This window comes from Lissotriton helveticus, chromosome 4_1 (assembly GCF_964261635.1).
Source record: "Lissotriton helveticus chromosome 4_1, aLisHel1.1, whole genome shotgun sequence".
Taxonomy (NCBI): domain Eukaryota; kingdom Metazoa; phylum Chordata; class Amphibia; order Caudata; family Salamandridae; genus Lissotriton; species Lissotriton helveticus.
The window spans coordinates 256,087,276-256,114,277 of record NC_136063.1 but is presented as its reverse complement, the minus strand read 5'-3'; the positions used below and the strand labels follow the sequence as shown (position 1 = coordinate 256,114,277).

The 27,002-nt window shown below is 41.1% G+C and overlaps 1 protein-coding gene across 1 annotated transcript in view; it reads right to left on the bottom strand.

Annotated features, from left to right (window-relative positions):
- The window catches only part of KCNQ3 (potassium voltage-gated channel subfamily Q member 3), an 855,832-nt gene that overhangs the window by 593,346 nt on the left and 235,484 nt on the right, over nt 1-27,002 (bottom strand). The window lies entirely within an intron of this gene.

Below are 27,002 nucleotides of genomic sequence, written 5' to 3'. Positions count from 1 at the left end.
ACTGAAATACTCTGACACTGAATGTAAGTGTGCATTTGTTTTGCGCCTGCTTTGGACTCAGATTCACAGCTCTTGCAAAGACAAAATCTTGCAAATGTGATCCAATACCCTCAGTAGCGTCTGTACCACATTTCAGACTTTACTGGAGCTGCATGACACCGGTGCACGTCGTAGACGTCTAAATGGAGCAAATACTTTCCCTATGCAACTTTACTTGATGTTTTTCTTTGCGGAGAAGAGATCTTCCCAGTGGAGAAACGAATACCTCTCCACCCCCATGAATTATAGTGTTGTTCCTTTCACAATCCGCCCAGAGTATGCGTTTACTCCTGCTCTTTGAGGAATACATTTGCGAGCGTTTTTAAGTGAAGAAACTACCTGCATATTGTTGTGAATTCCCATAAATCTGTACATAAAATGAGTGTCCACTCATTTTTACAGAAACCCATGACGGAAAGAACCCCAACCATCCTCTGGCTAGATTTAATAACAGAGCAATGCCACCATACGGGTGGACTTCTTGTTGTTTGCGCATACCGATTCTGAAATGTCATAGCCACAATTTACCAAATCTAAAATGCCATGGGCAAGGGTTCGTTTCCAATCCAGAGTCTCAGAAGGTTCGATTCACGAGCATCTAGACAAAAAGCTGGACAACTACTACTGCAGCTTACTACAATGTTTGCATCACATTCTGGACCCTGTAGCTTCAGATCACAAACAACATGAACCCAATACAGCCAGAGGGTACCAGTGGTGACAAGGCAACAGGCCCGGACTGGCCATAGCGGGCACCGGGCAATCCCCCGGTGCGCTGCATGGGTGGGGGCTGCTTTTGGGCCCCTGGGGCCCGTTTTTGTTACAGGGTCGTTTTTGCAGCATAGCTGCAAAATCGGCCCTGTAACAAAATTGGCCGAAAACCGGCCCGGCAAAGAGCTTGGCGGCACCTCGAACACCCACCCCCCTTCTCCCCCCCAAGTGGGGAGGAGGGCCTGCCGAGCACTTTGCCGGGGCCGGTTGTGGTTCCCAGTCCAGCCCTGCAAGGCAAGATGTCAAAGACAACCGCAGACATGCTGTTTTGAAAGGTCTGTAGGTTCCTCCAGTCTGTGAGTAGCATCTCGATCCTATAGCTGGGCAGACTCTGCGGGCTTCTGAGCCTGGCGCCCAGCCTTACAGGTCCATAGTGTTCCATGTGGGATGTGTAGTGACGCGGACTGAGGACTGCACTTGATTCCGTGTCCAGGGGAGGTGGCTAAAAATACAAGACCTTTACTGGGGAGAAGGAATGGCATGGTTACCATAGGTTACAGAGAAAATGGTCTGTGACCTAGATTATGACCTTGCTGCCACCAGGGTCGGTCCTAGGAGTTTTGGGGCCCCGGCACAATTGAAGATGTGAGGTCCCCTCTAATTAGCATGTGACAATACAAGAAGTGACATCACAGAAAGTGGCATAATAGCACTCTTAATCTTTTTTGGCATCGCTGATGTGACCAACAGCCAGATTCATCATACTAAAATCGGCTCGCAAAGGTTTTTTTTTTTTTTGTAGAGTTTTATATAGCGCGAACTAGACCCGAACTGAATCAGGTATCAGAGCGCTTTACATAGCACCAGTTACGTTACATGAGGACACGCATTCATTTTAGGCACGGGGAGATTAAGTGATTTGCCCAGAATCACCCTAGCCGTTAGGCCAACCCCATTCCCCCTTTTGGGAGTGCTATTTTTGCATTTGGGATTCATCATCCCAAATGCAAAAATCGCAATTCTAGAAATCGCTATATTGCGAATAATTGCTTTTAAGGAATCTCTAATTGAGATTCCTTAAATGGAATTCATGAACCATTTTAAAATTGCGAATTCGCAATCTGGGGCCGCTATTTACCGCGAAGTCCAACTACGTTGTAAATAGCGAGAACTTAGAAAAATGCACTTTAGTGCATTTTTCTAAGTTGTATGTTACACACACACATGTCCTTTGGACATGTGTGTGCGCAACACCAGTGTACATTACCATTTCAGGGGTGCTACAGGGTGTCCTTTGGACACCCTGGCACCCTTGAAATCGCTTCCTTATTTGCGATTCGCTAATTGCTAATCGCAAATAAGGAATGACTCCCCATTCATTCCTATGGGCCTTTAGGCCCATAGGAATGAATGCGACAGCCATTCCTTATTTGCGATTAGCAATTAGCGAATCGCAAATAAGGAAGCAGTAGAAATCGCTAAAAATATTGTGATTTTTACATGAATCCCGTTTTGCGAGTCTTTAATAGCGATTCCTTAATAATCGCTATTAAGGACTCGCAAAACATGACCATGATGAATCTGGGGGCTAGTCCTTTCATTTGAATCTTGTACTGCTGCATTTATGATGGAAAAATGAACAGGCAAGTTCCAGGAGGCCAGAAATAACAGCAGTATGAATTAACTTAGGTGCGGTATAAAGAAGCAACTTGAGACCTGCTTTGGTGGAAGTCTGTGAGAGTTAAAGCTGTCATTAAAATCCCTATTTTCTGTGCCTGGGAAAGAAGTTTGATGACGCACTTATTTTGGAACCTTTAGTGAAGCCAGTTGTGAAGTTAAGGCAGTGCACAGTTTGGGTGTGAGGGTGTTTAAGCAAGTGTGTGTGCTTGTTGCAGCAGTGTACCAGTGCTGTTTATTCCTACCACCACTATGAGAGGAGAGTTCAGGCCTTTGTATCTTCTGGACAGAGAAACAGTGTCAGCAATTGGGTTTTGCCTGGAAATGAAAGCTGAACTGCTCAGTTTCTTGGCTAGAAACTTGAAGTCACCTTACCAATCACTGGAGAATTGGTCTTACACTCTTGGAGTCATTAGGAAGATATTGCACCGCGTTGCTGCAGAGATGTTACTAAAGAGCTCTTGCTTTGGTGGAGGATTGCTGTGACGGACGTGGCCACTATGGGGAATGCGTTATGGGTGTGTCAGCAAGTGAGACTTAAAATGTGGAGTCAAACTTTGTTTAATGAGGCTTTGCAGAAAGCTGCAATACGTTTGCCATATCTGGAGGCTAGCACTGGCTGACAGAGGCCACAAAGGTGCTTTCACCTGCAGCTTTCTTAAAGACGGTGCTGAGGATACACTATTATACTGTTTATTTTGAAAACCTTGCTTAGAGCTACAAACACAATATGCATCTCAGGCACAGCTCTTGGCATTATAAGGCTCTCTCTAGAACCTTAAACAAAAAACATTCTTCAGTTTACAATTACTAGTGTAACATTCAAAAAGCAGTAGGGTGTCACTCAAAATGTCAGATGTATGATATATGGATGCCACAGGTGAACACACAGCAAATACAGTACTGGCACATATAGGCAAAGTAGTAGTCAGAAAATTAAAATACCTCCCACTGTGAACCAAAGCTCTGGCACCAAGTAAGCAAAGTAAGTCATCATAACCCTTTCCAGAGGCTCTTTTGTCTCTTCCATAAATGATCTAGCCATTCATCCTTTCTTCCACCCACTGATATCCACCATTTCACATTTACATTCTGCCATCCAATTATTTTTTCATCCATAATTCAGTCTTTCACCATTCCAGAAGTAGCCTTTCAAATTCGTCGAAGGCCTGCCATTACAGTACCTGTGTGCGCAGTTTACTGCCACTGCAACGTAGCATTTTAAATTACTTGCCAGGTCCCAAACGCCCCTTTTATTACATATTAGATACTCCTAAACTAGGCCCTAAGTAGCCGTGAGGGCAAGTGCTATGTAATTAAAAGCTAGGGCATGTACCTGTATGCTTTGCATGTCCTGGTAGTGACAAACAGCCTATTTTGTTTTTCACTACTGCGAAGCCTACCCATCGCATTGGGTCGCATTAGGGATTCCTTAATAATCTATTAATCTGTGATTCCTGATCACAGAGGAGTAGCTTTTTGATGTTTCATATGTTTTGAATGGTATTACTAAAGGCTACTTACTGGTGAGGTTGGATTTCAATTTACTATTTTATAAATGCCACTTTTAGAACGTGGATATTTCTCTGTACTTACTGCTCTGTGTGCCTGACAGCCTGTCTCCAATATCCGCCTGGGCTGGGCTGGGCTTGGTGACAGCTACATTTGTGCATTCACTCTAGACAGCCACAACACAGGACACTCAGCAGCCTCTTCATTCATCTGCATACTGATGGGTCACCCTGGCCAGAAGGGAGGAGAGGAGGTAACACGTCACTTGACTATGTAGTGTCCTGTCTCCACAAAATGGCTGATGTACTCCCCATTAAGAGCTCCTTTGAAGACACCGCATATCAAAGGCACTTTTGGGTACAAGTCCTCAGTCTCTGACCCCATGTCATCTGACACTTTTCGGACCTGTAACCAGTCATCGCTGGCTCTACATCTGCCTATTGCCAGTAGGACTGCCACTTTGCCAACTGCTTTGCTATGCTGGCCTGCTGCTCACTGAGTGCTGTGCTGCAGGAGGGACTGCATCTGCGACCTGCTTTTGTGTGCTGGCCTGCTGCCTGCTACCTTTTTGCTGAGATGAAGCGCCAACTGCTCTCCATGGAATTGCTGGCTTGCCCCCTCTTTTCAAAATATCAGGGCCATCAAAGATTTTTTCTCTGTACCGCAGCCTTAGAACTCTACCACTTGTGAATCCATCTGCTCTACTTGTGACAACGGTCAGCACAGGTCGAAGCCTCAACCTGCCTTGTGAACGGGGCAAGCACCCTGCTTTTATCACTGACACCGCAGTGCCAAAGGACAAGCTTCCAGCACGACCCTGAGATCTATTATACCATGGTGTGCAAGCCCTGGTGCCTTCCTCTACACAAGATGCTGCAGTGCCCCGGCTAGATACTCCAAAGGTGACTTGAGTCCCGTTGGTACACGTCGCCTGAAGATCCAGGACTCGCCTGCTTCCCCACACCCCAAATTAGACTGTTTCTGGGCAACATCGGACCCGCCTACTTCCAAGAAGCAAACCACAGCTTAACTCGCCTAAAGACAGACTTTGTTTTACCTGAGAAAAGGTACTTTGATTCTCGAGACCTGTGAGGTCTCTGCACCCAGTCTACGCAACATCGCGGGCGGCTGGAGAACATTGAGTACTTTGGCAACTAATATGTTTATGCTCCTACCATGAGTAAGTTCCTTTGTCTTACTTTTGTATTACTGTAAAGCACCTAAAAGAAACGGATATACTTATCGCACTGCGATTTTTCCCTGCATATATCGAATGCACATATCCTGAAAAGTATTGACTGCAATTTTATCATTTTGGTCTCGTTTTGTTACCAATACAGGAAGGTATTTTTATAAACCTATGTTGAGTCTCTTTGAGATGTATTCATTTTGTTACTGTGTGTGTGTTGCACAAATACTTTACACGTTGCCTCCTTTGATAAGCCTGCCTGCTCTAGGCCAAGCTACCAAAGGGTGAGAACAGATTATATGATTTGTTTATCTAGATTACCCTGAATAGAGTGGTGGGTTCTGCTTTAGTCAACCAGCAACTCCATTTCTAACAGCATGTGACCAGATGGGTAGGGGGCACGGTAGGAGCAGGTGGGCTGACTGATATTGTGGCCCTTCATAGGGAAGCAGGTTCCAACATTTTTTGTCCTGAGCACGGACCTGGGTGACTGTCCACCCTGTCGATGCCTAGCGCCACCACAGCCAGTTACTGCACAGCCTGGACTGAGGGAGGAGAAAAAGGGACACATTTGGGAGTACCCTCACATCAAAGCATACCTGTAATGTTAACAAATCCAAAATCAACACTTTTGAGCGCACTGGGTGCAAAGCACAGTAGGGTCTAGATAAAGTTGCAAGGCTAAGGAGGGACTCGTTTCCCAACCCATGCAGAGACCATCATTGTTTGGGGTACTTTTGGGAAGTCCCCAGACCACCACAGAGGGCAATAGTTAGAAAAGCAAAGCTGAAAAAACTGGGTTGTTTAATACTTCACATGGGAAGGTCATAAAATTGTGGCTAATCTCATGCCATCATAAAAGTACCACGAGCCTTCCCTTTACTTTAGGTCACGGTTAACCTCAGTGACAAGATATCAGCACAGGGTTTCGTCAAAACTGGGGAGAGTGCCTTGGTAGCTAAAAGGATGACGAACGCTCCTCGATTGTCACAACTATCTTGTTCACCTTTCCTTACTAGCTTCCACTCACAACACAGGCTGCAAAAAGAAAGTGCACATTTCACAACTGGAACCGGTAGCTTGTTTTGACAGGTGAGCCATCTTTAGCTCTCTTTACAATGGTTACTTCCTGGTCGTCTCTACTGGATCCAGTTGCTGATGGAGGTGGGTTGGACATCTACATTACAGTAATAGAGAAATGATGGCTGTGGCCAGGGGCGTAACACAGGTCCCTGCCGAAACCATGGCCCACAGATCTTCCTTCAGGGAACAGACAACCCATTAAGGGGCCTCCATTCTATCCAAGGTACTGAACATCTGTGAGATATGAAAGACTCGTGGGCTCCAAGTCACATTCTGCAGGGGAAGCGGGGCATCATTTTGCATTTCATCACTGGTTCCTAATGTCATGGAGAGCTTTAATGTCACTAGATAGGATATTGTTGTCTTAGTTGTGGGTATTGTTTTCTGCAGAGCTTCTGTCTTTCAATGTGAACAAAATATACACAAATACATCCATTAGGTACCATTTTTAGGTGGCCACTTCAAATTATCAGGAAATGCAATCATTTTTTATATTTAGCTTAATGCACCTTAACAGCTTTAGAAATTGGTTCCTAATTAGGAAAACACATTGCAATTGAATATCAGATGTTAGAGGGGGCGTATTACGTTATTCCCACATATGAACCATACACACACGTTTAAAATTGCAATTAAATCGTGTTATTTCTCTGAGTAAAATATTTCGCTTGAATACCACATTTTAGAGAAATATCCTACCTTCTTAGACGTCTCGGCCAAGTAGAGAGAACATTTTAACTCCGCTGTGTGCAACACAGCAGGAGCCAAAAACTAAATGAAGCTTTCTGGCACAGAATCCACCTGAGACACTGTCTGTCACACACTGTTGATCAAGCTACCCATTGAGACCAGCTGCCTTTGAGAGCCACATTAATGATTCAGAGGCCCCTTTACACCATTTGAGAGGTGAAGCTCAGCCGACAAACCCACTTTTCTCTCATTTGATTACCACATCCTACCAGTAAAAACTCATTTCCATTCTATATACAATTATTTTCAGGAAAATAAAGTACTGATTTTGACACCGACTAACATTAGTGGTACGTGGTACTCAATTAGAAAAACAAAATAAAAAACGACAATCTGTCTTTCTGTTGAAAAAGTGGCAATTCATCCATAAGTCCCAACTCGCTGAAGTGGCCTAGGTGGTGCGTAGCACATTATACAACTCCTATGTAAATATTGTATGACATGTTTTTTTCAGAGGCTATTTCTGCAGAAAAGTATGTGGGATTAAACGTACCGCTGTTGCACGACTGACAGGGTGCTCGCCGGACGCACAGCCTGGCACTGGATGTCTTTGACTGCTGACGTAAGCGCCGCGAGGCACCGATTCAAGGCTCAGAAGGGGACGCTCGACTGCTGACGCCTCACTCTCTGAAGGGCAAAGGTCACTGTTAGGATCGAAATGGATCGAAATGGATCGAAGAGGCGGCTTTGGGATGAATGCACTCCTTCGTGCAGTCTGAAGTGCACTTAATTTAAATTACTTAAGATTTCCCCGACTGGGCTCCTTTTCCTTTGTTTCTGCAGACCCCCTGTGCGAGGCTCGCCGGAGTCACAATAAGACATTGGCATTGGAAACAAAGGGGGCCATTCCAAGGACATTGGGATACTTTCTACCTGATGAATTTGCGGAGGGTGCGGTATTTCCATGGGAAAATTTTACCAGATTGATGGTGGTAGGTACAGGTGAAACTGCATGTTTACCGACATTACCTACTGAGAGACAAATGATTCTGCTGTTCTTCCCTACAAATAATATTCAAATAAATAAGTCACATCAACAATGCAGCGTGCACTAATTGTAATTATAATTGTATTTATATAGCGTGTACTTCCCCAGACAATGCGTCAAAGCGCTTTTTTGCGAGCAGCACGCTACTCCAGAGCCCAGAAAAATGATTAGGGGTGGCTTAATATAGGGAAATATGAGTTCATTTGAGTGGTGGGCATGCTAGTCTGTGAGTTAGATTGAGTAGGATAATTGGGAAGAAGGAAGAGTCTAGGTGTTATTTGGGAGATCATAGTAGTAAGATGAGGGTTGGGATGAGTAAAAGGAGTGATGCAGAAGGGAAGAGTCTCTAAAGGGATTATGGAGATAATCGTAGCAAAATTAGGGTTGGGATAAATCAAAGGAGAGAGACATGAGAGAAGAATTTAGAAAGAGTTGTTAGGGAGATCATAGTAGTAAAATGAGGTTTGGGGTGAGCCATGGAGGGATCGAGGAGGGAAGAGTCTAGAAATAGTTATTTTTTAGATTATAGTAGTAGAATGAGGTTTGGGATGAGTCAGAGAGTGGAAGTAGAGGATATATTGAGAGGTGTGGGGTGAGACAGAGTACTGTATTGGAGAGAGTCAAATTATTTTTTTGGGTAATAAACATATACATACATAACTACGTAGTTCTGGAGGTTTTCACCATCCGAGGTGTATGGAATTTCCTTCCTTCCTTCTCTGGCCCCTGACCCCAGCATGTCTGGGGACACCAAAGACTAGGTTCAAAATCCTTTAGAGTGTGCAGGGCAGAGCCTTTGTGATGTGCAAGTGCAGGTGACAGCTCTTCGCCTTTATCAAGTCAGATATGGCCCATCCTGCCAGTACCTATTCCCCCTTTCTCTCACTGTCTGTGAGAAATACACAAAGATTAACTGCCAATTACCCCATGTCATGTGACCAAGGACACAGGCTCCAGGCACCAAATGGTTGGATTAAGAAAATGTCAACTTTCTAAAAGTCAATAAACAACAAAGGGCCTAGGCTCAAAACCAGTCAGGCTGAACCAACTCAACTGTAAATAACAAAACAAGTGCCAGGACTGATAATTTCTTGACAAATAACAACTAGATTAAGGTCTTCATGAATAAAGCATAAACACCTGCTTAGACATTTGCATCATTAAATGATATTGTTCTTTTGTTTATTTTTTTCACAATTTTTGAAAAGATATTGCTGTGTGAAAAACGCTTTCGGACGACACTATATACAAATATTTACAATAATATATATATACAACAAATTTGGACAAACCAACAATTCGCCCTTACACCACATCCATACCTCTCTCAAACTTAGCATTCATACTAGAAAAAGAAGGATAAGAAAAAACTCCCTAGGAGCACCACAGTACTTGATGAAAATTCAAAGCTTAAACATAAATGTATCACAAAAAATGAAAACTGATTGCGTCAACAGTTTTTTACTGGTTGAACAAAATTGAACTGTCCATGAATGACAATCCGAAAAATGATCACTTCATAGTGCAGGTGACCTGGGATGAGGTCGACGCGTTTCGAACCCACCTATTCATTGGGTTCTCATCAGGACCGAAAAGACTCTAAAAGACAAACAAACAAAACCAATTTGTAGGCAAAATGACTGACACAATTCTCATGTCTAGTGCCTCTCCTGTTGAGAACTTCCCTACCTTAAGTCTTCTACAACTACTCCAATGTGGGCGTGGTTGGTGTTGGAGTCTGAAAAATAAATTGAATAGCACCCTTAGGAATCACAGACGTATAGTTAGTAACGACAGACATTCTCTGCTTTCTTACTTGGACTTACCCTTCAAAGCAAGGTGTGTGGTGTTCTAAAATTTTTAAACGGCAATTTTGTTCAACCAGTAAAAAACTGTTGACGCAATCAGTTTTCTTTTTTTGTGATACATTTATGTTTAAGCTTTGAATTTTCATCAAGTACTGTGGTGCTCCTAGGGAGTTTTTTCATATCCTTCTTTTTCTAGTATGAATGCTAAGTTTGAGAGAGGTATGGATGTGGTGTAAGTGCGAATTGTTAGTTTGTCCAAATTTGTTGTATATATATATTATTGTAAATATTTGTATATAGTGTCGTCCGAAAGCGTTTTTCACACGGCAATATCTTTTCAAAAATTGTGAAAAAAATAAACAAAAGAACAATATCATTTAATGATGCAAATGTCTAAGCAGGTGTTTATGCTTTATTCATGAAGACCTTAATCTAGTTGTTATTTGTCAAGAAATTATCAGTCCTGGCACTTGTTTTGTTATTTACAGTTGAGTTGGTTCAGCCTGACTGGTTTTGAGCCTAGGCCCTTTGTTGTTTATTGGTTATTAGTGCGGGCGGCTGCTCGCGAGGCTTTTTGAGAGGTAGAATTTTACTATTTCAAATAGACAGCTGAGAATCCTGTGCAAGATTCTCCTAGTTCGTTCCCCACTTTGGTTTGGGTGTAGCTGTGGGGTGATTTATGTGTATGTTGTCTATGTGTTATTAACCAATTTTGTTGAGTATTGGATCAATTGTTATGTCTGAAAAGGATACTTTTGCTTATAGCGAAGATCACATTCAGAAGCTCATTAGTGCCCCCCCGGTCTTTGCTTCTGCTACATTGAGTTCTGCAGCTAAAACTCAGAACGAGTCAGATAATTTGATCAGACTACGTAAAAAACAAATCCGCACGGATTTGCATGGACATTTCCTACTGCAACATCTGAAAGCAGGGACCATACCAGTAGGACTCCAAATACATAATATTCCAGTGGTCTTCACGGAAGACCCTGAATATAAAAAAGGATTCAGCTGTATTGTGACAAAATGCAGCAGGGACCTCATGGTCTTAACAGTGGAAACAGCACATAGAATTTCTCTCAGACAACTAGAAGAAATAAGTGTGTTGGAAACAGCGATACAGAATAATCAATTTATTACGGACGCAAAGGCATTACTGGAGAAAATAGAGAAAGAAATCTCAGAATTTAAGGACTCCACGGTCAATCAAAAGACAAACAAATTTGAACTGGACAAAAAGAATTTCTCTTTGGAATCTACATATCCATATCTCAATAAGGATTTTTACTCAAGAACAGATTCTAGACGTTACCTAGGGGATAATCAAGGCAGATCACGTAACAAGTTCCTCACTTTTTCTGACACTTCATCATCCTCATCAGGAGGAGAGTCTGATTCTGGTGAGACTAGGAATAATCAAAGTCGAAGAGGCAATCAACAAAACCAACAACCCGCTCAACAACAGCAAAATCAAACCCCTTTTTTAGGAAGAGGCCAACGGAGAGGCAGAGGACGGACACGCTACAACCTTGGGAAATGACAACACGCCGTCAGTTCTACAAGAATTAAAAAATTCAGCAGTTTTCAATCTATCATCGCGGTTGTTATCCAAACCAGAAATCTCCGTGCTTAATAAAGGATTATCATTTGTCCCTTCAAAACCTACCAATTTTGTGAGGATGAAATTGGAAGCGATGGAGTTTTGTCGCAAGATTCGACTGAAAACATTCTTTAAAGACGTATCTGAAGTTAATTCCATGGAAGTCACAGGACTTAAAAGAAAATCCACTTTCATTCCCCCTGGATATAAAATTCCAAAAGAGGTTCTAGCGTTTGAAAGGACATTACTCTCTGGCATTTCAGCAATGGAACACAAAAAACAATACACAAAATACAATTTACAAAAAAGTGAAAAAGAAGCTTTACTGTCACTTAAGAACGACAAAACAGTGGTCATCAAGCAGGCTGACAAGGGTGGAGCAGTGGTGGTCTGGGACGTAGGGAAATATAAAGAAGAAATATTACGACAACTTGATGACACCAACTGCTACCGAAGGATCGGAAAAAATCCTACTAACGAGTTACAAGCCGAACTCTTCGGAATACTCCAGAAAGGCTTCGAGGAAGGAATTTTGGGCCAAAAGGAATTTCTTTATTTGCAAAACAAGAATCCAAGAACACCGGTTTTTTATGTTCTTCCAAAACTTCATAAAAACGAGACCAATCCGCCTGGACGCCCTATCGTGTCGGGCTGCGACTCGCTCATTGAACCGGCAGCCAAATATATAGACTTCTTTTTAAAGCTGTTTGTCAAAGATGTACCAGCACACCTTAATGACACTACTGCATTCCTTAATCAACTCAGCAACATTCAATTTGACAGTTCGAAACAACTTATGGTGACAATGGACGTCACTTCTCTGTACACTCAGATACCGCAGGAACAAGCATTAGAAACTCTACAGTTTTTCCTTGAAACTAGACCTCGTCCCAGGAGAGTCCCCACAGAATTTTTATTGGAATTAGCAAAATTCGCACTCCAAAGGAATTTCTTCACATTTGATTCCGAATTCTTTTTCCAGGTTAAAGGAGTAGCCATGGGCTGCCCCTTTGCCCCGGAGTTGGCTGTCCTCTTCATGGGGCTCTATGAAGAGAAATTTATCTACAATGACAATCCGTATTCAACCAGCATTTCGCATTTTATGCGTTATATTGACGACATCTTTTACATCTGGACGGGAACCCATGAGAAACTGGCTGAGTTTGTAGGATGGTTGAATGCTAGAACATCTGATATTAAATTTACAGCGGACTCATCAGATCGAATGATCACGTTCCTGGACGTCAAAGTGTTTCCTTGGAAGAGTGGCTTGGGAACTACATTATATCGAAAGGCAACAGATAGAAACAAAAGTCTTCTGTTTACTAGTTATCACCCGAGAAGCATACGTAAAAACTTACCTTTTGGGCAATTCCTTAGGATACGTCGGAACTGTTGCTGCAAGGACGAATATTTTCTACATGCTGGCCAACTTTCTGAAAGACTAATTGAGAGAGGATACCCAAAGAAACTTGTCAAGCATGCACTCAAACGAGCCTGGTGGGTCCCCAGGGAAACCCTACTAGAGAAAAGAACAAAGATGCAATCAAGTAGGATGATATGCGTTTCCACTTTCTGCCCCAACGCACACCAGCTCAGAAAAATGATAAATACTAACTGGCATCTAGTGCAAAATCTACATGAAGATTTCATAGAAATACCCATGTTTGTCTTTAAAAAGGACATGAACATTGCTAACCATTTGGTTAGGGCAGCTCTCCCACAGGAACAACCACCTGATTTGAGAAATATGCTAGGCCTTCCACCTATAGTGGGGCATCACAAGTGTGGCACTTGCACATGCTGCGAACAAACAATAGAAGGAACAGTCTTTTCGCACAAAGGAATTCATTGGAAACATGACAGTTTTACGAACTGCAAAACAAAGAATGTGGTTTATGGAATTCTGTGCCCATGCCCGAAGCTATACATTGGGAAAACCTCACAGGAGATACGTCAGAGGATAACCCAACACAAATCAAGAATCAGGAGAAATGTGGCGAAAGCTCCCCTTGTAAATCATTGGACTGCATCCAAACACAATGAAATTGACCTTAAGTGGACGGTCATTTCAAAAATTGAAATAGACAAACGTGGCAGTGACATAGATGCCAGACTCAACCAAAGAGAGGCATTACTTATAATGAAATATAATACAGCAGTTGATGGGCTCAATGAAATTTCTGAAATTTATAAAAATTGAGCATTCACCCCAGTCCTTCATCATCCATTTCGAGTATTACGACCTCTAAATTCTGGGTTCCCTACTCATTCACTGATTCTTCCTGTTCTAATACATCCCCCAGAAACCTCAGCGAACAGAATACCATGTGACTACCAGGAAGTAAAACTATTCACTCCCACCGGACACTCACTTCCAGCATTACTGAACATTGAAGGACGTGTGCTGCCTTGCTGTATAAGACTTGGAGAAAATAATCCATTACAGGTTAGTGCTATTGCCCCCTAGTGCGTACAATGCGATCATTTTGCAAAGCCCCGTGTTAACTATGCACACGCCGCTGCTTGTCTAATGTCTAAACAATGGGTTCACTACCGTCCCAGCCACGCCGATTTTGAGATTCGGCCGACCCGGCCGGTCTGTCAGATTCAAAACACGAGCGCTGTGCCACACATCCATTGAAGCAGGTCCGCACGTCTTTTCAGACCGCCTGCAACCAATGCGCTTACGATAGAAACGTTGACGTTTCATGCTTGCGAGCAACATCAGGCACGTTCTTATCTGCCTCTGTCTGGCCCAAAGGTCACCCAGCGATATAAAGTGTGAAGCATGGACGCTTAGCCACGCTGATTCTGTGATTCGTTTTACCCGGCCGGGCTGTCAAATACTAACATTCATTGAAGCAGATCCGCAAGTTTATCTAGACCACTAAGTTTCATGCTTGCGAGCACGAGAGGCACGTTCTTATCTGCCCTTGTCTAACCCACAGGCAACCCCGAGATAGAAAGCGTGAAGCATGGATGCCTAGCGCCAGGTCCATCCCGCTGCCAGATTGCCGTTTAAAAATTTTAGAACACCACACACCTTGCTTTGAAGGGTAAGTCCAAGTAAGAAAGCAGAGAAAGTCTGTCGTTACTAACTATACGTCTGTGATTCCTAAGGGTGCTATTCAATTTATTTTTCAGACTCCATCACCAACCACGCCCACATTGGAGTAGTTGTAATAGACTTAAGGTAGGGAAGTTCTCAACAGGAGAGGCACTAGACATGAGAATTGTGTCAGTCATTTTGCCTACAAATTGGTTTTGTTTGTTTGTCTTTTAGAGTCTTTTTGGTCCTGATGAGAATCCAATGAATAGGTGGGTTCGAAACGCGTCGACCTCATCCCAGGTCACCTGCACTATGAAGTGATCATTTTTCAGATTGTCATTCATGGACAGTTCAATTTTGTTCAACCAGTAAAAAACTGTTGACGCAATCAGTTTTCATTTTTTGTGATACATTTATGTTTAAGCTTTGAATTTTCATCAAGTACTGTGGTGCTCCTAGGGAGTTTTTTCTTATCCTTCTTTTTCTAGTATGAATGCTAAGTTTGAGAGAGGTATGGATGTGGTGTAAGTGCGAATTGTTGGTTTGTCCAAATTTGTTGTATATATATTATTGTAAATATTTGTATATAGTGTCGTCCGAAAGCGTTTTTCACACAGCAATATCTTTTCAAAAATTGTGAAAAAAATAAACAAAAGAACAATATCATTTAATGATGCAAATGTCTAAGCAGGTGTTTATGCTTTATTCATGAAGACCTTAATCTAGTTGTTATTTGTCAAGAAATTATCAGTCCTGGCACTTGTTTTGTTATTTACATATAAAACTTTCTAAAAGTGGCATTTTCGGAATTATGAGTTAAAATCCAACTTTACCATGAAAGAGGTTTTTACAAACAATTCTTTAAACACCAAACTCTACATTCCTACCTGCTCTCAATTAAAAGTTATCACTTATTAATATGTACTACGTTAACCCAATATTATCCTATGGCAGTAGCAGGCCATGCAGTAGTAAAAAACAAATGTATATGTTTTTCACTACCAGGAAATGTAAAACATAAAAGTTCATGTCCAATGTTTTAAATACCTCACACTTCCCAATGTGCTGTTTAGGGCCTACCCTATGGGTGATTTATGTCCATTAAAAAGAAAGGTTTAGGGCTGGCAAAAGGTTTATTTTGCCATGTCGAAATGGCAGTATAAAACTGCACATACAGGCTGCAATGGCAGGCCAGAGACATAGTTAAAATCTACTTAAGTGGGTGGCACAATCCTTGCTGCAGGCCCATTAGTAGAATTTAATTTACAGGCCCTGGGTTACATGTAGTACCAATTTACTAGGGACTTACAAGTAAATGAAATGTGGCAATCATGTGTTTACCAATTTCACCATGTTTATTGGAGGCAGCACAAACACTTTAGCATTGGTTAGCAGTGGTAAAGTGTACAGAGTCCTAAAAGCCAATAAAAACTGGTTCAGAAAACAGGATGTTGAAGGCAAAAAGTTTGGGGATGACTCTGACAACGGGCCAAGTCCAACAGTTACCCTTATCTCAAAGTACTTCTAATACATCAGGACCAATATTTGGCTATTGGTTACCCCCCAGCCCCCCCATATGTCATATTTTCCTCCCTTATGCAAAGACGTATCTCCAATGAGCAAGCAACAGCATTTTCCATAAGTGCCCATAATGCCACGAATTACCCCCAGCCTGCCAGTATCAATATTTTTCACAGGTGCCTGTCATTCTAGCAATTGCCTTCAGTATGCCAGCAGCAGTATTTTTCCATGGGTGCTTCTATAAGTCAGTATGCCTGGGCTAATGACAGACTAGCAAGCGTAACACCACATTCTCACTCACACTCACTTACATTCACTCACTTACATAATTCTAACTCACACTCCATCATTCATTGTCAATTACACTCATTTATTCTCACTATCTTGCACTTGCTCTAACTCACTTTCTCACTCATTTTTACTCGGACTCATACATACTCACTTGTACTTACTATGTCAGTTTTATGCATGCTCACTTATTCTCAAACACTGTCACTCACTCATTCTCTCTCCTTCCTTCACACTAACTCTCACTCACATTCATTCTATCTCTCACACACATGCTTTCTGACTCATGTGCACTCACTCTTATTGTCACTCATACTGACTAGTTCAAACTAACTGCCACTCAATCTTACTTATGCTTACCCACTACCTGTCAGCGACTCCCACTCTCTACCTGCCATGGACTCTCATTCATTCTCACACTCACAAACATGCTCACACATACAGACACTCACAAACACACACTCTCTCTTTCCCACACACACTCTCACCCACAGGCATGCAAACTACATAAATTGGAAAAAAAACTTTTTACTTACAACATCTACCATTGAAAGCCTTGTTCTATTTTCTGGTGCTCCGTTTTTTGTGCATTACACTAACAGGGAAAATATAGTAGTATTCACTATTATTGTAATAGAAAAATGGGCAAAAACAAAGGTGGAACATGACGCTCAAAAGGGTGAGCTACTCCTTACTTGTATGCCAACACTGCCTGCGCATGCGGTTAATGCACTGGCAGCGTGTAACCATAAGTGAAGATTATTATGTGTTGATCCATCCTGCAGTGACAAGGGTGCTGTAGAGCAGGATTGAAGTACACAGACAGAGCCGCCAGGGCCGCGGTGCAGAAAACTGCAGAAGAGGCTTGTCTGCTGAGTTTGAGACTGAGATGCACTAAGAGGGTTCGTCAGGCGGGGGTCTTCCACCAGAGATTTGTGATCTTTGGGGGTGGAGTGTATAATGTTAGGAAGAATCCTGCTAGTGTTGTGGTTTGGACCTCTGGCTGTTCATGGTGCAAGTGTTTAGGATATTACCCATTTTGAGCTGGGGTTCAGCTGCTTTTTATTCCTCTCCCGTCTACCCTTAGTGGTTCTGTGTCAATTGATATGGGATCTTCCTAGAGTGCCTGGGATGGTTTACTTGTAGGGATGGTCTGGCTAGGGTGATCTTTCAGGTCTGGCCCTGGTGGTCTTTGTGGGCTGTGGCTGGTCCTCTGATGCTGGTTGCTCTACGGAGGGTGCCGGACTGTGGGACTTGTGCAGATTGTGGAGCAAGGCTGCATTGGCCGGGTCAATTTCTGATACACCAATTCACAGGTTGTTTACGTGAATGGGTGGTATGTAGGTGCCCTTTAACAGTAGCTGATTAGGTCTTAGAACCTCATTTATATACCACTGCAGCCACTGCAGCCTCCTCATTCTGCCAGGGAATTTGTGTAGCCACACCACCCTTTTCTCTCGGAATCCTAATTCTCTAGAGCAGAAATGTTACTGCAAAGGGTTATTGGTCCTGCCACTTTGAAGTTTTCCTGCCTTCAGATATACCATTTCTTGCTCTGTGGCTCCATGTATCCTACTCTCCCTATCTTGCTGCCTATAGTCTACTTAGCCTCTTCTCTTAAGAGACAATGTCTGCAACCCTTCATCCATCTGATGCTGCCTTAACTTGTGAATGGCTTTCCCACTTTATTCTGGGTCTGGTGATTTGTGGCCAGTGCTCTTCCTTCATTATAATGTACATCCTGAAAAGACCCATGACCCAATGTCAAACTCCATTTCTGTGGCTATTTGTACCATCCTTTTGATGCCCATTCTTCCCAGAAACTCACTGAAAGCAACCCAGAGATGAGTGACATGCGCAGTGATGTAGCAGCTACACTCCCAGAAGGTAGAAGTCTTGGGGTTCTCTTGCCCGGCAGGTTGGTTTTGCATGTCGGGGTTTCTTACTTTGAGCACAACACAATTTAAAGAATTGCAGCCAATGATAGTAACTATGTTTGATTATTCAATTGGTATTACTGTTATAATGAGTCTACCCATTTGTTAGCTGTACCAGCTCACATTTAGATTCAACACTTAACTTACATTATTTAAGTATATTCTATTTGTTTTTGAATGATATCAATAGGAGTATTTTACCTTGTAAAGTTACACATGCTTATGACATGCATCCAACACAACGCAGACATTATTTAAATAGCTGTTATGCGGTCTCAAAGGCACTTAACATTAACATAACCACCTACAGAGAACTGTGGTGTTCCTTGATATAATGAAATACAGGAGCCAGTTTCTAATAGGTGGGTTTAATGCACCTCAACCACACACGGACAGCAGTCAACTGCAGAGTGTGGAACTCTTACATAACGCCTCACATAAAGGTTCTGAGGAAACGTCACTTAGAACAAAATACAACATTGTATATGAAAAGCAAGTACATGAGATAACATCACACATCTCCTCCTTAACGAAAATGAACAAAACAGAACAAAAGAATAAACTAAACATTGTCTTTCACAAAAGCAATACCCAAAATGCTAAAAGAAGCATAATAAACAAAAATCTTTCACATTGAAAGCTTATTAAACATAGTCTTTCATATAAGCAGGAAGTCTGCGCATTCTAGAACTTCTTTTCCTGACAAGTTCAGAAGTAACAGATGAATAAGATGTAGAAGGTGACATATTCATTAGCTCACTTTGTGAGGAATCTTTATCATGTAAAACAGACTTGTCGCTATTAACCACCACAACGCGACTCTTATTCCAAATTCTCCAATCACTGGTTTTTATGGCATTTTTGAAAACTTTAACAACAGGACGTGCATGAGTATATTTTGACCATGGTCTAGTGCCAACTTGAGCTCTAACTTTTACCAGATCACCAACATTCACCTTAATAAACTGAGCATTTTTTTTCTCATCAAAATAAAATGTTCTATCATATTGTTTGGCAATTTCTATTTTACTCCAATCTCCTACTTTATTGTCAACAAAACCCTTGTTAAGCTGCATCCAACCAGGGCACATGACAGAATTGGGAATCCTACCCTTAAACAACTCAAAGGGGGACTTACCAGTGATCAAATGAGGTGAATGTCGATCAGCAGTGATCCTGTCTTGGAGCATAACTTTCCAATCTAGACCATTGACCCTTGCGAGTTGAATACTTTCTTTCAATGTTTTATTGACTCTCTCAATAGCCCCATTTGTTTCCGGATGATATACAGCAGATCTTTTATGGACAATACCTCTGTCACGTAGAAACCTTTGAAAAACACTAGAGCAAAACTGTGGACCATTGTCAGACAGTATGCTGTTAGGGAAACTTTCTCTTTTGAATAACTCGTCCAAGAATTTGATTACACAATTTGTTGAAATATCTCTAACAGCACCAACTTCTATCCATCTGGAATATAAATCTAAGACAACAATGAGATACGGAGTGTCACTGACACCATGCAGAGGTCCAACAATATCAATTGAAATTTCATCCCAGGGATGCTTGGGCAGTTTTCTACAGACCATGGGTGATTGTCTAGTCTTAAGAATCTTATCACTTGCACAACACTTCATGCACTCACAAACCATTCTTTCAATGTCCAGATCCATTCCTGGCCCCCAGAACTGTTGCCTCAATAACTCTTTAGTCTTGACTATTCCAAGATGACCGCAATGGGCAAAGTCAAGCAGTCTTTTCCTTACACCATGAGGAGGAACAAGCTTGTTTCCTCTAGCTAAAAGACCATCCACAACAGAGAGTTCATTGGAAACAAGTGACCAAGATTTCTCAAGTTTACCCTTGTTGCACAACATCTGTATAACCTTCTTAAGTTCAGCATCCTTCTCAATTTCACTCTTCCACTCAGTCTCATTCACAGCACCTTCCATTACTTCACACACATTGACAACTTCATCATCATTAAGAACTTTGTCATTATCACATACATTATCTGTGACCAATCTTGACAAACAATCAGCAGACTTCTTGGTTACACCAGGGACATAATCCACAACAAAGTTAAATTCCTGTAAAGAAATTATCCACCTCTTTATCCTGGAAGAAATGGAATCCAGACCTTTCTTAGAGAACACATTTTTTAAAGGGTTATGATCCGAAAGTACATTCACTTTTATGCCCCAGACCAGATTCCTAAACTTCCTCAACGCCCAATAAATGGCCAGTGATTCTTTCTCTATAACTGAGTAATTAAACTCCAAACCTCTAAGACATCTGGAAGCACATGCAATCCAACACTCCTTTCCCTGCTTTCTCTGACAAAGAAGGCACCTAGACCCTTATCACTTGCATCTGTCATGATAAAAGTTGAATCCAAAGGATCAAAAGCCTGAAGAGAACTTGCCTAATTCATCTTTAAGGTTAAAAAACTCCTGTCTACAATCAGCAGACCATTCAAAAACACAGTTCTTTATGGTAAGTTCCCGCACATTGTGAGTTTTCTTGGCATAATCCGGTATGAACTTACTATAAAATTCAACCATACCAAGAAAGGAGAGTAGTTCATCCTTATTAACAGGCTCAGCCATGTTGACTATAGTATCAACAAGTTTCTTCTTCGGAAACAGCCCTTTACCTGTGATTCTGTAACCCAGATAATTAACCTCCTGCACACCAAATTTGCATTTATCCTTTTTCAAGGACAAACCTGCATCTCTCAGACGCTCCAAAACAGCAGCAACACGAACATTATGCTCCTTCATAGACCTTCCACAAAGATAAGCAGATCATCTTGGTAACACTTTACTCCACTGAGTCCTTTAAGAACACAAGACATGTTTCCCTGAAACACAGAAGCAGCTGAAATAAGCCCAAAAGGCATTCTGAGAAACTTGTAAGTACCCATGGGAGTGACAAATGCAGTTAACTCCTGAGAGGAAACATCCAATTCGACTTGATGGTAAGCCGATGCTAAATCAAGGGTTGTAAAGTGTGTAGCGCCAACTAATGTGCTAACCATTTCATTTATGTTGGGAAGAGGAAATTTGTCAACAATTATTTCTTTATTTAAATCGCGTAAATCAATGCATAAAAGAATATCGCCATTGGCCACTTTGGCGACAACAATGGGGGCCAACCACTGTGTGGCCTCTACAGGTTCTATAACTCCTAATTTGACCAATTTGTAAATTTCTTTTTCTACATGTGGCTGCTCATTTAAGGGAATCTGTCTAACTTTGGCCACAACAGGCACAGCTTCCTCTCTCAGCTTAATTTTGTGCTTGTAACCGTTGAGACACCCAAGTTCGTCCCTAAACACATCCTCAAATTGTGCTGCAAACATAGCAGCTACATCTTCCTCTTTCTGAGCTTCCACTTGTGGAGAGGCATTAGGATTGAGACGAACACCAAGAAGGCGTTGATGTGACAACCCTAAAAGTGCATCTCCATGTTTTGCCACATACATTTTCTCTCTAATCATCTTACTACCTAGAGTATTTTCAGCTAAAAAACATCCAGTCATTTCAATGGGAACTCCCCCATAACCCACAGCATTTATCTCACAACTCACTAGATTGACTTTTTTAGCCAGATGTTTCTTAAAAATGTCCTCACTTAACATAGAAATATGTGAGCAAGAGTCAAATTTGAAGTTAAGTGAAACTCCAGCAATGTCTACCAGATGTGAAGGGTGATCTTTATTACCCCCACTAAGTTGAAATGTCACCACCTTCCCTTCTGGTTGAGTTTTATCTGACACCTGTTCAGACCTACTTATTTTTGTCTTACAACATTTGGCAAAATGTCCCTTGTGCCCACAGAGAGTACACACAGAACGTAGTAGAGCTGGACAGAAGGAAGTATTTGCTAAATGGCCCAAACGACCACATCTAAAACAAGTGGGTTTACCCACATGAGAGGTGTTATTAGCATGACTGTTAGCAACGGAACCACTCATAGCTTTTTCTACAGGATATGTTTTTTGTACTTGATGAACCACTTCTTCAACCTTTTTTTCTTCAGAAGATGCTTGCTTTTATCTACGCTAAGTTCTTCGACACACTTTGTCATGTGTTCAACCTGTTTTGCAATGGACAAAACCTCATCAAGAGGGGATTCATCCTTGAGCCAGAGTTCTTTCCTAATATTGTCATGTGCACACTTAAGAACAAATTAATCCCTGATCCTTTCCTCCAAAGCTGGACCAAATTTGCAGGAAGAAGCAAGTTTCTCAAAGCTGACACAAACTCTTCCACTGACTCATCTTTTTTCTGACCTCTCAGACCAAAATGGTACCTTTCCATTATGGTGCTTAAGCGAGGAAGGTAATGTCGATCCAATTGAAGAATACACATTTCATATTCATTTAACCCCTTCAGCGCTAATGACAAGGGTAACTCGTCATGAAGTTTCCATTGATTTCAATGGAAAGTCAATGGGCATGATCGGCATGCCTTAGCATCCAAGTGGTTAAGTTCCTTTGTTCAGACGCACTAAAATCTGGAAGATGTTCAAGAACTTCCTGACCTTCTCCCCCAGACAATGTAGTAATAATGAATGCTTACGTTCTGCACTCAAATTAGTCCCGCAAACCCTGGCACAATTTATAAAAATCTTTTTCCACTTTTGCCATTTAATATTGGGTTCCCCTGGACTCGATAAAAAGAAAGGTGGTTGTGTTACATTTTGCATTTTACTTTTATTTTTATTTTTTTACCTTAAATTCAAACTTGACCCCCTACTTAAATTCCTTACTTTTTTTTAGAAATGAATAATCAACCCCTAAATTCAATATGAAGTTGAAACACTTCTTTCACACTGCAAAATGTTAAAACTACTACACATCTGCAACTCACCATTTATATGAAAACTGTTTTCGCAAAGAACAACTTGACCACAATAGAAATAAAAAAACTCTGTGACAAATTAATGCTGAGAGAACGAAATTCGCAATACATAAAAAAATGAAACATCACAAATAAAACCAAAATCACTATAACAATATGCTTGTTACTTTTCCTTATCTCAAATGAAGTTTCTCTCACGCTGCAGCGATGTTGTATAATGTCACCACTTTATGTATCTGGAATCGTCAGTAGTGTAACTGACAAGAAGGAAATTGACTCCGCAGCTCTAGCAATACGGAGATTCTTGAGCAATCAAAATGGAGTCACACTTCAAGCAAGCAATACAGTGCAGACACATCATATAGGGTAGAGCCAATGTGCACTTTTCACTGAATATTGACACACAAACTTCAAACAAAACATGTTAGATGGAACACCTCACACATCCAACACTGCATAGATATACCACTTAAATAAATATTAGTGTACCCCCAACAGCATTCTCTCATAGCATCATAACTCTCAGTAGCCACCCACAATAATCCAGATATGCCAAGAGAAGGCTACCTGTGTTCTACAACACCACCCAATACATCCTATGAATTCATACACATACATGCCTGGCAGGCAATGCGCAAGCCAGATAACTGAGATAACACAAGTATTTTGGCTAAATTATGTACAACAAAACATGAAATGTCTTCTAACTGTCTGCTACTTAAACTAGAGTCTGCAATGCAATTCTTAAACCCAGAGGAGATATAACAAAACCCGATTGTTGCTGCATGACCCTAGTAGGTGCACCATATAAATATATATTACATTACACAATTATTTTGAAAGTATGCACCTCAAAATTGGCCCCATCATTTTGACTTGAGGTCCTGACAGATTGTGTGTTTATTAGGGAAAATCTGTACCAGAATGTAAAAACTGAAGGGAATATATTCTATTTATCTATCTATATTTAAAGTGATGTTATAGTTAGGGGAGAATGTTTTAAACCAAAAAAAGAAATTCAACAGTTATAGGTATTTCAAGTAACTGTAATTCACACCCGCTGTGCACAGTATGTCAATGATGTCACTTGAGTTGTCATCTATAATGTTATCAATGATATCACAGAACATGTCATGAATGTTGTAATTTCTGAGGTCATAAGCAGTGCATGGCGAGGGCATGAGTTGTAGTTACTTAAAATAACTATAAGCTCCCTGCCGCAACATGTTCCAGAGGGGTCCCTACCCTGCCCACTTATACTTTCTTTTTTTGTCAATCCGATGGCTATATTTGTTTTTTGAAGCTGCATGATTGTGAAACTCTTGCGAGTGTCCCATGAATCCAACCGTTCAGATATACAACGTTTTTTAACCTTCATTTATCAAAAACGACTGAAAAGATTTACACAAAATGACAAAAAAAGCATGCTTTCTGGGCCTACATCTAGCTTTCTGCCAGAAGTGGTGTAATTCTGTTCAGCTGTTTCCCCCCTTTTTTTTCTGGCTCCTGCTTGACGGTTGCCACAACAATTTTCAGGAGGCAGATTAAAGTTTTTGGGCGAAAGCTTCATGAAGATTCCTCAAATGGCACCAAAGTTATTAGCAAGCCAAAAAATCAATATCCTATTATAAATATGTCCTAACTATAACTATTGAGTTGCAACTGCCTTTCTGTAAAATATATAATGAGTTGGCTGCCTTCAAAAGATCCCTCTAATATGAGGGCTTTAAAACTGTTTGCTGCTGCTGTTTCTAGCCATAAGGGTACTCAGTTGCAACTTGTGGCATTGAGCATTTTCTACTGTAGGTGTACAGTAAAACAGGCTTGCGCCATATGCTAGCCCCAGTCTATGCCCCAACTTGAGTGCTAATAGATATTGCCGCTGCTCACTGTGTACCTGTTTTGTGTGGTGAAGTACATGTGCACTGCTGCTGCCTCTGCAGTGCCAGATCTTTAAAAGAAACCTGCACTGATACAGCCCACATTCTTCCTAACCTGTATGTCTGACGGACGTTTTCAATTGTGGTTGTGCCTGGGCATTTTGGGCTTTGCCTTGCATTTGAGGCTATAAATGGGCACAACATGATCAACATTCAATGTCTGACCTTTGGTATGAGATGGCTGAATTCCTGAACTAGCATGATGGCAGCTTATTATTATATCCTTGATAATTTAAATATACTGCTATTAACTTTTGATTAGTTTAATAATCTTGAACTTATTTTTTATTTTCCAAATAGTTTAGTTTTTTTTATCTTCATTGATGTCACTTCCTGTGATGTCCCTAAGGTTAAGTGACCAAATTCTGCCCTGCCACCAGGGCCCAAGTATGTTATATCACTGCAGGTAATGTCACTTCCGCTACCCCTGACATTTTGGTGAATCAACGTCAATTATAGGTATTTATGTAGAACTGTACATGTTTAAATGCAAAGGTAAAGTTCCTGATTCATGAAGGTAAATGTTCACTTTTGAGTAAGTTTAAGATTGTTAGGTATTCACAAACGTATTTTACTAGTAGTATTTTTACGACTTCGGAGTCTCCACACATAAAACAAGCATTTGCAATGCAATTGGTCTCGCTTTTGGGACCCTATTTGTATTTAGCTATGCAGCACATTAGCCTGGGTGCTGAAACATCTACTGTTCTTTAACATGGAGGGAAAGTAAGCACCAAACTGCGTGACATGCCAGGTATGGGAACACATGGAGAGAAATATTTCTTTTCAGCGTGAAAGGGTATAGTCCAAAGCTCTGTTTTTAATAGAAAAGCAGGGCCTTTGGTGCTCATATCACTGAAAATGCAAGATTTGAAAAAAATATTATTGTCTTTGGGTGCTTGTGGAATACAATTTCTATGGACTGTAATCTAGAGAATGCAAAAGTGATTCTGGTATTTTACTGACCTCTGCTGGTCATTTTCTATTAAAAAAGTTAAATAGAGGGAGTTGCCAGAAAAATATGAAAAAGAAAGTCCTTCAGCAGAATGCAATTCTGGTATTTTACTGACCTCTGCTGGTCGTTTTTTATCAAGACAGAGTCATTTGGACAGAAAGAAAAGTCTCCAAACGAAAGCAGACAAGTCCCAGGGCTGATCTCCAGAGCCCACAAAGTACCTACACATATAAGTATATACTAAAGTTTATACTAAAGTATACACTAAAGTATATACAAGAGGTCTCGATTGCTCGACCTAAAAATAGGATTGTCCGATCTTTTTATGTTCAGAGAATCCGCAGTCGTAAAGAGACTACTAGTCAAATACATTGTGAATAGCCAACAATCTTAAACTTACACAAAAGTCTAAGTTTCGATTTGTGAATCAGGTCCACAGTCAATATGTGGTCGGAGGGGTAGCATGGTTATGAATTTAGAAGTGAACTGAAGATGCAGCCGAACCAGAGGGCACACTTTTTGACTGTCTTATGACTTTCTGGTTCTGCTCTGTTCAATTGATTGAATGTATGCACTTTTTATTTGACTGTCATATGACTTTCTGGTTCGTTTCTGTTCAATTGATTGAATGTATGCACTTTTTATTTGACTGTCATATGACTTTCTGGTTCGTTTCTGTTCAATTGATTGAATGTATGCACTTTTTATTTGACTGTCATATGACTTTCTTCTGGTTCTGTTCTGTTCAATTGATTGAATGTATGCACTTTTTTATACTTTGCCGTTTTGCACGTGATTTTGTATGCATTGTAAATGCAATGGCGTACAAATCATGAATTCAAAATCTACGAGCTGCTATAAAAATAACAATATTTTATTCCTCTGGACTTTTACTTTGGGACAAAGAGAGGACCAATCAGAAAACATTTTTGGCAAATGACTCTCAATCCGCAAATGAAGCATTCCTGATCGAAGAATAGCATATGTTTGCCATCTTCAGTGAGGGTCCAAGAAGGGGAAGGAAGGAACCTGCCTCGCATGCATAGAATTAGCAGGAAATCTCAGGTAACGGTGTACACGGCAC